The sequence below is a fragment of the Mustela nigripes genome, chromosome 5, assembly GCF_022355385.1.
Source record: "Mustela nigripes isolate SB6536 chromosome 5, MUSNIG.SB6536, whole genome shotgun sequence".
Classification (NCBI taxonomy): Eukaryota; Metazoa; Chordata; class Mammalia; order Carnivora; family Mustelidae; genus Mustela; species Mustela nigripes.
The window spans coordinates 30,513,657-30,526,500 of NC_081561.1; positions in this window are offsets into that span (position 1 = coordinate 30,513,657).

The window sequence follows — 12,844 nt, forward strand, 5'->3', positions numbered from 1 at the left end:
GGGATAAAAATATATGTTTATAAAAAATAAAAAATTAAAAAAAAAAAAAAAAAAGAAATGCAGGTTCCGATTCAACACGGTGACATAGGGAGTTCTTAAACTCACTTCTTCCCACAGACACACTGAGTCTGTAGCTACAGGTGCAGCATTTTCCTCTGAAAAGAAAACAATAAAAAAAAACTTAAGGGGCGCCTGGGTGGCTCAATGGGATAAAGCCTCTGCCTTTGGCTCAGATCATGATCCCGGGTCCTGGGATCGAGGCCCACATCGGGCTCTCTGCTAGGTGGGGAGCCTGTTTCCCCCCCTCTCTCTGCCTACTTGTGCACTCTCTCTCTCTCTGTCAAATAATATCTAAAAAAAAAAAAAAAAAAAAATTAAAACTGGCAGACCCCTTTACACAGGGCAAAAGAGGGGGAAGACCCATGAAAGCATGTAGGAGAGGCTAAGACACAATCTCACCATAAACCCCATGGCCCAGGCAGCCTCAGCAGGAGAGAACTCAAAACCCAGTTTCTCTCTGAGGAATGAAGGGCTCATACCCCACATCAGGCACCCCAACTTTTAAGACCAGCACCTGAGAGAAAAATCCCCAAAGCATCTGGTTTTGAAGACTGATGGGGCTGTGGCAAACTCTGTGTTTGAGGGTGAAAGAGGGATGGCAAATTATCCTTCAAACTGAGAAGACACTCAGAGACCAGGAAAATGAGGCATGTGACTCCATACAGTTCATGCACGTTTTATTCAGGTAACTTACTGAGGGGGGATCAGGTGGGCAACGATCCAAGTGCTGTGCAGCTATTGTCTGCCAAGTCTGGATCTTACCCCACAGATTTTACAGAGCAAGAGGAGGTGCAGAGTGCACTGTGGTAAGGTCAAAATGTCCTAACCTTTAGCAGCCCTCTGGTGGCAACTGTGTGCCAGAAAGGGGAGGGGAGTAGTGACTATGTTAACTTTACAAGAAGTTATCTAAGCAACTTTACAGAAGAGCAGAACAAGCGTTCCCACATTCTGGTCAGAGCATACACTAACCTCCAAGGCCTGGAACGCTCATCCCCAAGCGAGGCCATTCAAGGAGAAACAAGATGGAGAGCCACAGAAGGGGTCAGTGTTGTCAGCAGTCCTACAGAAGGAATAACTCTTAAAGAGCCCATGCAGACTCACCTGCCCCAGGACCCAGCACATTAGTAGTCCTTTGAAACATGTCCTGACTTTATGTGAAAGAGACTCATTTTAATATTGAGTTTTGGTCTGAGGGACAGGTGCATGCTGGAACACTGAGTACCGATGCTTGTGAACATCATCTTTCTACACTCCCTCTGCCTTGCTAAAAAGCCAGCAGGTGCAGTCTTTTTTTATTCCTCTCTTCTTTCTTTTTTTGGGGGGGTGGGGGGCTTTTTTCTTTTCTTCTTGTTTTCTTATTTTTTTTCCTTATCATTTCTCTTTTTTTTTCTCATGGGAGGTCTCTTCTTTGCACTCCTCTCCTCTTTGCTCTTACCAATGGACATCACTGTGCTATCCTTCTGCCATGTTCTACAGTACTAATATCTCCCAGAAGAGAGTTTCTACATATGCATGGTGACTTGGTGTTTGCAGCTGCCACCCAAAGAGATGCCTCTTAATTGCCTGGCTCCAAGGCCAGTGGGATTTGTGTCTCAGATTTGCATAGGACCAAGAGACAGTTCTTGGCAGACTAATATTCCCAGGCCCTGCATAGTTAGCAGACTGAAATATATCCCCCCTTTCTGACAAAGAGGCCTATTTGCTTGGCCTGTAAATTTGGCCTGAGGGTTTGGCACACTTATACAGTAACACAGAGGTTTTCTCAGGGAACAGAGACCAGTTGATACAATCTTTGTGCTCTCCCTTCACCTCATTATAGCTCACCAGTATCTTACAGAAAGAAGGTTATGCTCTTCTTTGGTACCCTGCTATGGTACCCTGCAAAGGAAACCTCTACATCACCTGGCTCTGGTGGCTAGCTGGTCTTAAGCTTGCAGCTACAACAGAACTGTAACCAACAAAGAAAAGGCTCTCAAATAGTTCCCACCCCCAAGAAACAGCAAGAAGCGACAGACCCAGCAGCTTAATAATTCTGCAAAAAAGGCCTATTAGCTTATCACTATAGCTGCAAACTGAAAAAAATAGATCTAATTAAACACATATCTAAGGGCTGACTGTAAACCTTTCTTGAGATCTCAAAAGGCAGGCATTATCCTTGTGCTCTCCTTATCACCTCCAGATAGCCTGAGGGATCTGGGGGCAGTGCGGCTTGCACTTGCATGCACTGGACTATATACATTTGCATTCTATACAAGCTGCTCTCTGAGAAGCTGGCTTCCAATCAACCTGAATCTAGGTGCTATGAGATCCTCCCTTTGGGGGGTCTTGATATACTCTCAACTATTGGGAGCTATTAAAATAAAACAGTCTGCTTGGACAATCACAAAGATTTGAAAGACAACCAAAAGCTAGGGCAGAGTTGAACTATGAGGTTTACTTCTACACAAGTCCAACCCTTCAAGACTGGGGTGGGAGGCTCTTTCATCTAATGCATAGAAGCCAACACAGAGAGTCAAGCAAAATGAAAAAACACAGAAATGTGTTGCAAACAAAGCAAAAAGATAACTCAGAAAAAAACTACTGAAATGGACATAAGTAATTTACCTGAGGAACAATACAAAGTAATAATTATAATGATACTCACTGAATTCAAGAGAAGAATGGCTGAACACAGTGAGAATATCAACAAAGAAATATAAAATATAAAACAGTTTCAAACAGAAGTCACAGAACTGAAGAATATAATAACTGAATTTAAAAAAAATACACTAAAGGGGTTCAAAAACAGACTAGATGGAGCAGAAGAAAGGATCAGTGAGCAAAAAGGCAGGACAGAGAAACTCACCCAATGAGAGGTGAAGGAGAAAAAGATAGAAGGAAAAAGAAAGGAAAAGAAGAAATAAAGAAAGTGAAAGAAAGAAAAGTTAAAGGATTTGTGGAACAACAATGAGGACGCTAACTTTCGTCTTATAGGGATCCCAGAAGAAGAGAGAGAACGGGACAGAAAACTTATCTATAGAAATAATGGCTAAAAACTTCTCTAATCTAGAGAAGGAAACAGATGTCCAGATCCAGAATGCCCAGACAGTTCCAAAGAAGATAAACCCAAACAGCCCCACACCAAGACACAATATAATTAAATGTCAAAAGTTAAAAACAAAATGAGAATCTTAAATTCAACAAAAAATAAAATTACCTGCAAGGAAACCTTCATAAAATTATCAGCAGATTTTTCAGTAGAAACTTTAAGGATATATATATTCAATATATTCAAAGTGTCATAAGAAAAAAGATTTCCAACCAAGAATACTTAGCAAAGTTATTATTTAGAATTGAAAGAAAAAAAGGAGCATTCTTATAATAAGAAAACATGAAAATATAAATTTCACTGGTAAAAGTCAATATATATTAATAGCAGTGGATTAATACACAGCTTATGAAGCTAAAATAAAGATTAGAAGACACATGTAGTAAAAATACCTGTAACTATAATAATTAGTTAAGGTATGCCTAAGATAAAAAGATGTAAAATATAATATCAGAAACATGAAACATGGAAGAAGTGTAAAATTTAGACCTTTAGTTCAAAGTTAAGTTATGAACTTAAAATAAAGAGTTAAAGCTGTTATAGGTAAGCCCCATAGTAACTGTCAAGCAAAAACCTATAATAGGTACACAAAGATAATGAAAAAAATCTAAGCATTCAACTAAAGAAGTCTAAAACGACAAAGAAAGAGAGCAAGAGAAGGAGAAAGGAACAAAGAATTACAAAGCATCCTGGAAACAATTAATGAAATGACAATAGATACATGCCTATCAATAATTACTTTAAATGTAAATGGACTAAATTCTCCAAAGATGTAATGGCTAAATAGATAAAAATATAAGACCTATCTATGTGCTGCCTACAAAAGACTTGCTTCAGACGTAAGTACACACACATACTGAAAATGGAGGGATGGAAAAAGATATTCCATGGTGATCGAAATCAAAAGAAACCTGGGATAGCTATACTTGAATTGACAAAATAGACTTTAAAACAAAGATTGTAACAAAAGGCAAAGAAGGGCATTACATGATGATAGAAGGATATAATATTTATAAGTATTTACATATCCCACATAGGAACACCTAAATATATAAAGCAAATATTAACAGTTCTAAAGAAAGATATATAACAATACAATAATGGCAGGGGATTTAATACCCCCACTTTCATCAGTGGATAGAACATTCAGACAGAAAATGAATAAAGAAACTATGACCTTAAAGGACCACATTAGGATCTATCAGATATATACAAAACTTTCCATCCAAAGGCAACAGAATACACATTCTTCTCAAGGTCACTTGGAACATTCCCCAAGACAGATCATGTGTGATGCCACAAAAACAAGCCTTAATAAACTTAAGAAGATTAAAATCATATCCAGCATCTTTTACCACCACAATGATATGAAACTAGAAATCAATTATAAAATGAAACTGGAAAGAACATGGTCAAGATTAACATTTTTGAAATTAGTATCAACAATAGCACTGAAGGGAAAAAAATGTTGGAAATGTTGACAGTCAAAAGAATTTAGTGTTTAACTCCTTTTCTAGAAAGAAAATAAACCAAATGCCATGACAGAATCAACTGCCTATAAGACTGATTCTATAGGTCTATTCTATTCTATTCTATTGTGATTCTGTGTTTTTCATTACTTAGAATTTGTATCAGCAATAAGATCCTTATTTCTGGAGAAGCCTAAAATTTCTAATAGTCTCTATGTTATTTTCTTCTTTGATTATTAGAAAGCATGTTTTCTCTGGTTAATAATGTAGCCATGGTTTAGATCATTTTTTATTTTGTGGACCCTTTGTTATTTAAACAACTGATTTCTCTGAGAACTTTTTCTTTAAGATTAGTTCCCAAATTCTGACATAGAAATTCTGACCTGGAGGGAGGAAGAAAGATGGTAGAGGAGTAGGAGAGTGCAATATCATTAGGTCCCAGGCATTCAGCTAGTTATCAAACCATTCCAAAAACTTATAAACTCAACAGGAGATAGAGGAAAAGAAGAGCAGCAATTCTAGGAACAGAAAATCGACCACTTTCTGGAAGGTAGGACATGCAGAGAAGTGAATCCAAAGTGATGGGAAGATAGACCATGGGGGGAGGGGCCAGATCCCGGCAAGTGGTGGAGCAGCAGAGCACAAAACTGAAAATTTTAGAATCTGCTCCATGGAGGGACATTGCTCCAGAGACTAAATTGAGGTGGCATCCTCGTGGGGACAGTGTGGTCTCAGGATCTGTGGGGTCACAGAAAGACCAAGGGGCTGAGTGTGGCAGAGCTTCCAGGTATAGGAACAGAGAAGCCAGCTATAGAGATGGAGCCAAGGAGGGGTTCTCAGCTCCAGGTTACCTTAAACCATAATCAGAGGCACTGTCAAACCACTACTCTTTGAACAGGGACCTCACAAGTGCCAGATCCTGGGGAGACTCCCTCCTTCCTCTTCTGGGAGGAGTGGTGGGGGGGGTGCACTGGCAGGAATCTTCTGGGTTTGGAGACTCCAAACAGGGCCATGCACCAGAGATAGAAATGCTCAGTCACAGGCCCAATGAGCAAGGAGCATGACCAGAGACCAGGGAAATGGGAGGGATTGACTACTTTTCTCTGAGGGCACACTGAGGAATGAGGCCCTGAGCTCTCAGCTCCTCTTAGAAATTGGGAGGCAACCATTTTCATTCCTGTCATCCAGAGCTCTACAGAAAGCATCCAGGGAACAAAAGTTACTGAGAGGACCCCAAGCAGATTGCCTAGCCTGGTCCGTGACAAGTGTGGTGCAATTCCACCTTGGGCAATAATATATGAGAATTGCTGCAAGAGGCTTCTCCCCTAGAAGATCAGCAAGAACATCCAGCCAAGACCAAGTTCACTGATCAAGGAGAACTGCAGATCTCCAGTGCCAGGGGAAAGCAACACAGAGTTCATGCCTTTTTTCCCATGATTCTATCATCTTGCAAAGTTAAATATTTTTTATTTCATTTTTTCTTAATCAATTTTTTAACTTTTCCTCTTTCCTCATTTAATGTTTTTAACTATTTTATTGATACCTTTTTTTAAAAATATTTTTAAATTTTCATTGCTATAGTCATATTTTATCCTTTCACTGTATTTAACCTTATTTTTTTGTTGTTGTTTAAATATAAGTTTCTGGGGGAACACAAGATGGTAGGGAATGAGGAGGAGGCGCCGTTTCAACCTGTACCCTAAAGTGAGCCGATTACCTACCAAGGAACTCTGATCACCCATGTATTTGTGTTTGTACTGGTAGTATATAAATCTTATACGTGGGGTTCTTTTTGATGAGGTTCTTTTTTGTTTTGCTATTATATATATATATATATATATATATATATATATATATTTCTCTTGTCATCCACTTTTAACAGTTCTTTGTCTGTTTTTGTTTGTATACTTCATAAATCTTACCTTGGGGCCCACTTGGGCTGGGCCTTCTCTTTTATTTTATCTTTCTTCCCCCCCTTTTTTTTCCTCTTTCTTTTTTCTTTTGTTTCAGTGGGGACTCTTGATTGCTCAGAAGCATCCCAGGGTGCACCTTGCCTGCACCATTGTCAATACATTCAGCCATCCCTCACCAAAATGACTAGGAGGAGGAATGCCCAACAGAAGAAAAATTCAGAGGATGGGCCTTCTGCAACAGAGCGAATGGCTATTGACATAGACAATATGTCAGAAAGGGAATTCAGGCTAACAATTATCCAGGCAAGAGGAGATTGCTAGGTTGGAGAAAGACATAAATGACAAAATGGAATTGATTAGGACAGAACTGAAAGCCACCAGGGATGATGTTCACAATGTTCTTAATGAGTTCCAATCTAATCTAAATTCTCCAAAAGCTAGGGTAACTGAGACAGAAGATGGAATTAGTGATCTGGATTACAAACAGATAGAGAGAAAGGATCAGTAGGAAGCCAGGAGAAAACAGCTTAGAAGCCACGAAAACAGAATTAGGGAAATAAATGATGCCATGAAACGTTCCAACGTCAGAATTATTGGAATCCCTGAGGGAGAGGACAAAGAAGGAAGACTAGAAGATATAGTGGAACAAATTCTCTATGAAAATTTTCCCAATCTCACGAATGGAACCAGCATTCATGTACTAGAGGCAGAATGGTCTTCCCCCCAAGATTATAAAATCTAGAAAGACCTCAAGACACCTGATAGTAAGAATGAGGAATCATAACTGTAGACAGGATCGCTTGAAAGCAGCTAGGACAAAGAAACTCTTTACATACAGAGGAAAGTCCATCAGAATAATGGAAAACAGCATGGAGGTTCTTCAAAATGTTGAAAATAGAACTTCCCTATGACCCAGCAATTGCACTATTGGGTATTTACCCTAAAGATACAAACGTAGTGATCCAAAGGGGCACATGCACCCGAATGTTTATAGCAGCAATGTCCACAATAGCCAAACTATGGAAAGAACCTATATGTCCATCAACAGATGAATGGATCAAGAAGATGTGGTATATATACACAATAGAATACTATGCAGCCATCAAAAGAAATGAAATCTTGCCATTTGTGACAACATGGATGGAACTAGAGCGTATCATGCTTAGTAAAATAAGTCAAGCAGAGAAAGACAACTATCATATGATCTCCCTGATATGAGGAAGTGGTGATGCAACATGGGGGCTTAAGTGGGTAGGAGAAGAATCAATGAAACAAGATGGGATTGGGAGGGAGACAAACCATAAGTGACTCTTAATCTCACAAAACAAACTGAGGGTTGCTGGGGGGAAGGGGTTTGGGAGAAGGGGGTGGGATTATGGACATTGGGGAGGGTATGTGCTTTGGTGAGTGCTGTGAAGTGTGTAAACCTGGTGATTCACAGACCTGTGCCCCTGGGGATAAAAATATATGTTTATAAAAAATTAAAAATTAAAAAAAAAAAAGAAGAATGTCAGACCTATCCACAGAGACCTGGCAAGCCAGAAAGGGCTGGCAAGATGTATTCAGGGCACTAAATGAGAAGAACATGCAGCCAAGAATACTTTATCCAGCAACACTGACATTCAAAATGGATGGAGAGATAAAGAGCTTCCAATACTGACAAGGCTTAAAAGAGTATGCGACCGCCAAGCCGACACTGAAGGAAATATTAAGGGGGGTTATATAAAAGAGGAAAAATCCTAAGAATAGCATTGAACAGAAATATATGGAGACAATCTACAGAAAGAAAGACTTCAAAGGTAACACGATGTCAATAAAAAAGTATCTGTCAGTAATCACTCTCAATGTGAATGGCTTAAATGTGACCATAAAATGACACAGGGTTGCAGATTGGATAAAATGACAGGACCCATCCATATGTTGTCTACAAGAGACCCATTTCAAACCTAAGGATACACCCAGACTGAAAGTGAAGGGATGGAGAAGCATCTTTCATGCCAATGGGCCTCAAAAGAAGGCCGGGGTAGTGATTCTCATATCAGATAAATTAGATTTTAAACTAAAGACTGTAGTCACAGATACAGAAGGACACTACATCATTCTTTTTTTTTTTAACTTTTAATTTTTTATTTTTTATAAACATATATTTTTAGTCCCCAGGGGTACAGGTCTGTGAATCACCAGGTTTATACACTTCACAGCACTCACCAAAGCACATACCCTCCCCAATGTCCATAATCCCACCCCCTTCTCCCAAACCCCCTCCCCCCAGCAACCCTCAGTTTGTTTTGTGAGATTAAGAGTCACTTATGGTTTGTCTCCCTCCCAATCCCATCTTGTTTCATTGATTCTTCTCCTACCCACTTAAGCCCCCATGTTGCATCACCACTTCCTCATATCAGGGAGATCATATGATAGTTGTCTTTTGCTGCTTGACTTATTTCGCTAAGCATGATACACTCTAGTTCCATCCATGTTGTCGCGAATGGCAAGATTTCATTTCTTTTGATGGCTGCATAGTACTCCATTGTGTATATATACCACATCTTCTTGATCCATTCATCTGTCCACAATAGCCCAACTATGGACACTACATCATTCTTAAAGGGACCATCCACCAAGAAGATCTAACAATTATAAATATTTATGCCCCCAATATGGGAAAAGCCAACTACATAAGAAAACTACATATCAAGATAAAGAGTCATATAGATATAAATACAATAATAGTAAGATATAGTAACACACCTCTGTCAGTAATAGATCATCCAAGCAGAAAATCTATAAAGAAACAAGAGCATTGAATGACACATTGGACCAGATGGACCTCATAGATATATACAGAACATTCCACCTTGAAACAAGAGAATACTCATTCTCAAGTGCACATGGAACCTTCTGCAGAATAGACCACATACTGGGTCACAAATCAGGGCTCAACCGATACCAAAAGACTGAGATTATTCCCTGCATATTCTCAAATCACAATGCTTTGAAACTGGAGCTCAATCACAAGGAAAAGTTCCAAAGGAACTCAAACACCTGGAAGCTAAAGACCACCTTCCTTAAGAATGCTTGGATCAACCAGGAGATCAAAGAAAAACTGAAACAATTCATGGAAACCAATGAGAATGAAGACACTTCCAACTAAAACCTGTGGGATACAGCAAAGGCGGTCCTAAGAGGGAACTACATAGCCATCCAAGCCTCTTTCAAAAAAATTGAAAAATCCAGAATACACCAGATGCCTCTACACCTTAAAGAACTGGAAAATCAACAAAAAATTAAGCCATTCCACACACAAGAAGGGACATAATCAAGATTAGAGCAGAGATCAATGAGATAGAAACTAGAGATACAATAGAACGTATCAGTGAAACTAGAAGCTGGTTTTTTGAAAGAATCAGCAAGATTGATAAACCATTGACCACACTAATTCAAAAGAAAAGAGAGAAAGCTCAAATTAATAAAATTATGAATGAAAAGGGAGAGATTGCAGCTAACACCAAGGAAATAGAAACAATCATCAGAAGTTATTATCAACAGTTAAATGCCAATAAGCTAAGCAACCTAGATGAAATGGATGCATTCCTGGAAAACTACAAACTCCCAAAACTGAACCAGGAAGAAATTGACAACCTGAAAAGACTGATATCTAGTAACGAGATTGAAGCAGTGATCAAAAACCTCCCAAAAGGGGCACCTGGGTGGCTCAATGGGTTAAAGCCTCTACATTCAGCTCAGGTCCTGATCCCAGGGTCCTGGGATCGAGCCCCACGTCGGGCTCTCTGCTCCACAGGGAACCTGCTTTCTCCCCTCTCTCTGCCTGCCTCTCTGCCTACTTGTGATTTCTCTCTCTCTGTCAAATAAATAAAATCTTTAAAAAAAAAAAAAAAACCCTCCCAAAAAACAAGAGCCCAGGACCTGACAGATTCCCTGGGGAATTTTACCAAACTTTCAAAGAAGAAATAACACCCATTCTCCTGAAGCTGTTTCAAAAAACCGAAGCAGAAGGAAAACTTCCAGACTCTTTTTATGAAGCCAGCATTACCCTGACCCCCAAACCAGGCAAAGACCACAACAAAAAGGAGAATTTCAGACCAATATCACTGATGAATATGGATGCTAAGATTCTCAACAAGATCCTAGCAAACAGGATCCAACAGCACATTAAAAAGATTATCCACCATGACCAGGTGGGATTCATCCCTGAACTACAAGGATGGTTCAACATTCACAAATCAATCAATGTGATAGAACAAATCAATAAGAGAAGAGAGAAGAACCACATGGTCCTCTCAATTGATGCAGAAAAACATTTGACAAAATCCAGCATCCATTCCTGATAAAAATGCTTCAAAATATAGTGACAGAGGGAACATTCCTGAACTTCATAAAATCTATCTATGAAAGACCCACAGCAAATATCATCCTCAATGGGAAAAACCTTGCAGCCTTCCCGCTGAGATCAGGAACACGACAAGGATACCCATTCTCACCACTCTTGTTCAACATAGTATTAGAAGTCCTAGCAACAGCCATCAGACAACAAAGAGAAATAAAAGGTATCCAAATTGGTAATGAAGAAGTCAAACTCTCTCTCTTCGCAGATGACATGATTCCTTATATAGAAAACCCAAAAGCCCAAACTTCTAGAACTCATACAGCAATTCAGTAACGTGGCAGGATACAAAGTCAATGTACAAAAATCAGTGGGTTTCTTATATACTAACAATGAAAATACAGAAAGGGAAACTAGAGAATCAATTCCATTTACTATAGCACCAAGAACCATAAGATACCTGGGAATAAACCTAACCAAAGAGGTAAAGGATCTGTACTTGAGGAACTAGAGAACACTCAAGAAAGAAATTGAAGAAGACACAAAAAGAGGGAAGACCATTCCATGCTCTTGGATTGGAAGAATAAACGTTGTTAAAATGTCTATACTGCCTAGAGCAATCTATACTTTCAATGCTATTCCGATCAAAATTCCACCGGTATTTTTCAAAGAGCTGGAGCTCTTTGATAATCCAGAAATAACAATCCAGAAATAATCCAGAAATTTGTATGGAACCAGAAGAGATCCCGAATAGCTAAGAAAATGTTGAAAAACAAAAATAAAACTGGGGCATCATGTTACCTGATTTCAAGCTTTACTACAAAGCTGTGATCACCAAGACAGCATGGTACTGGCATAAAAACAGACACATAGACCAGTGGAACACAGTAGAAAGCCCAGATATGGACCCTCAACTCTATGGTCAAATAATGTTCAACAAAACAGGAAAATATATACAGTGGAAAAAAGACAGTCTCTTCAATAAATGGTGCTGGGAAAACTGGACAGCTATATGTAGAAGAATGAAACTCGACCATTCTCTTACACCATACACAAAGATAAACTCAAAATGGATAAAAAGACCTCAACATGAGATAGGAATCCATCAGAATCCTAGAGGAGAACATAGGCAGTAACCCCTTCAATATCAACCACAGCAAATTCTTTCAAGATATGACTCCAAAAGCAAAGGAAACAAAAGCAAAGATGAACTTTTGGGACTTCATCAAAATCAAAAGCTTCTGCACAGCAAAGGAAACAGTCAACAAAACAAAGAGGCAACCCATGGAATGGGAGAAGATATTTGCAAATGACAGTACAGACAAAAGGTTGATATCCAGGATCTACAAAGAACTCCTCAAACTCAACACCACAAAACAGACAATCATATCAAAAAATGGGCAGAAGATATTGACAGACACTTCTCCAATCAAGACATACAAATGGCTATCAGACACATGAAAAAATGTTCATCATCGCTAGTCATCAGGGAGATTCAAATTAAAAACACATTGAGATACCACCTTACACCAATTAGAATGGCCAAAATTAGCAAGACAGGAAACAACATGTGTTGGAGAGGATGTGGAGAAAGGGGAACCCCTTACACTGTTGGTGGGAATGCAAGTTGGTGCAGCCACCTTGGAGAACAGTGTGGAGATTCCTCAAGAAATTAAAAATAGAGCTTCACTATGATCCTGCCATTGCACTCCTGGGTATTTACCCCAAAGATACAGATGTAGTGAAAAGAAGGGCCATCTGTGCCCCAATGTTTATAGCAGCAATGGCCGGTTGCCAAACTGTGGAAAGAACCAAGATGCCCTTCAACGCCAAACTGTGGAAAGAACCAAGATGCCCTTCAACGGATGAATGGATAAGGAAGATGTGGTCTATATACACTATGGAGTATTATGCCTCCATCAGAAAGGATGAATACCCAACTTTTGTAGCAACATGGACGGGACTAGAAGAG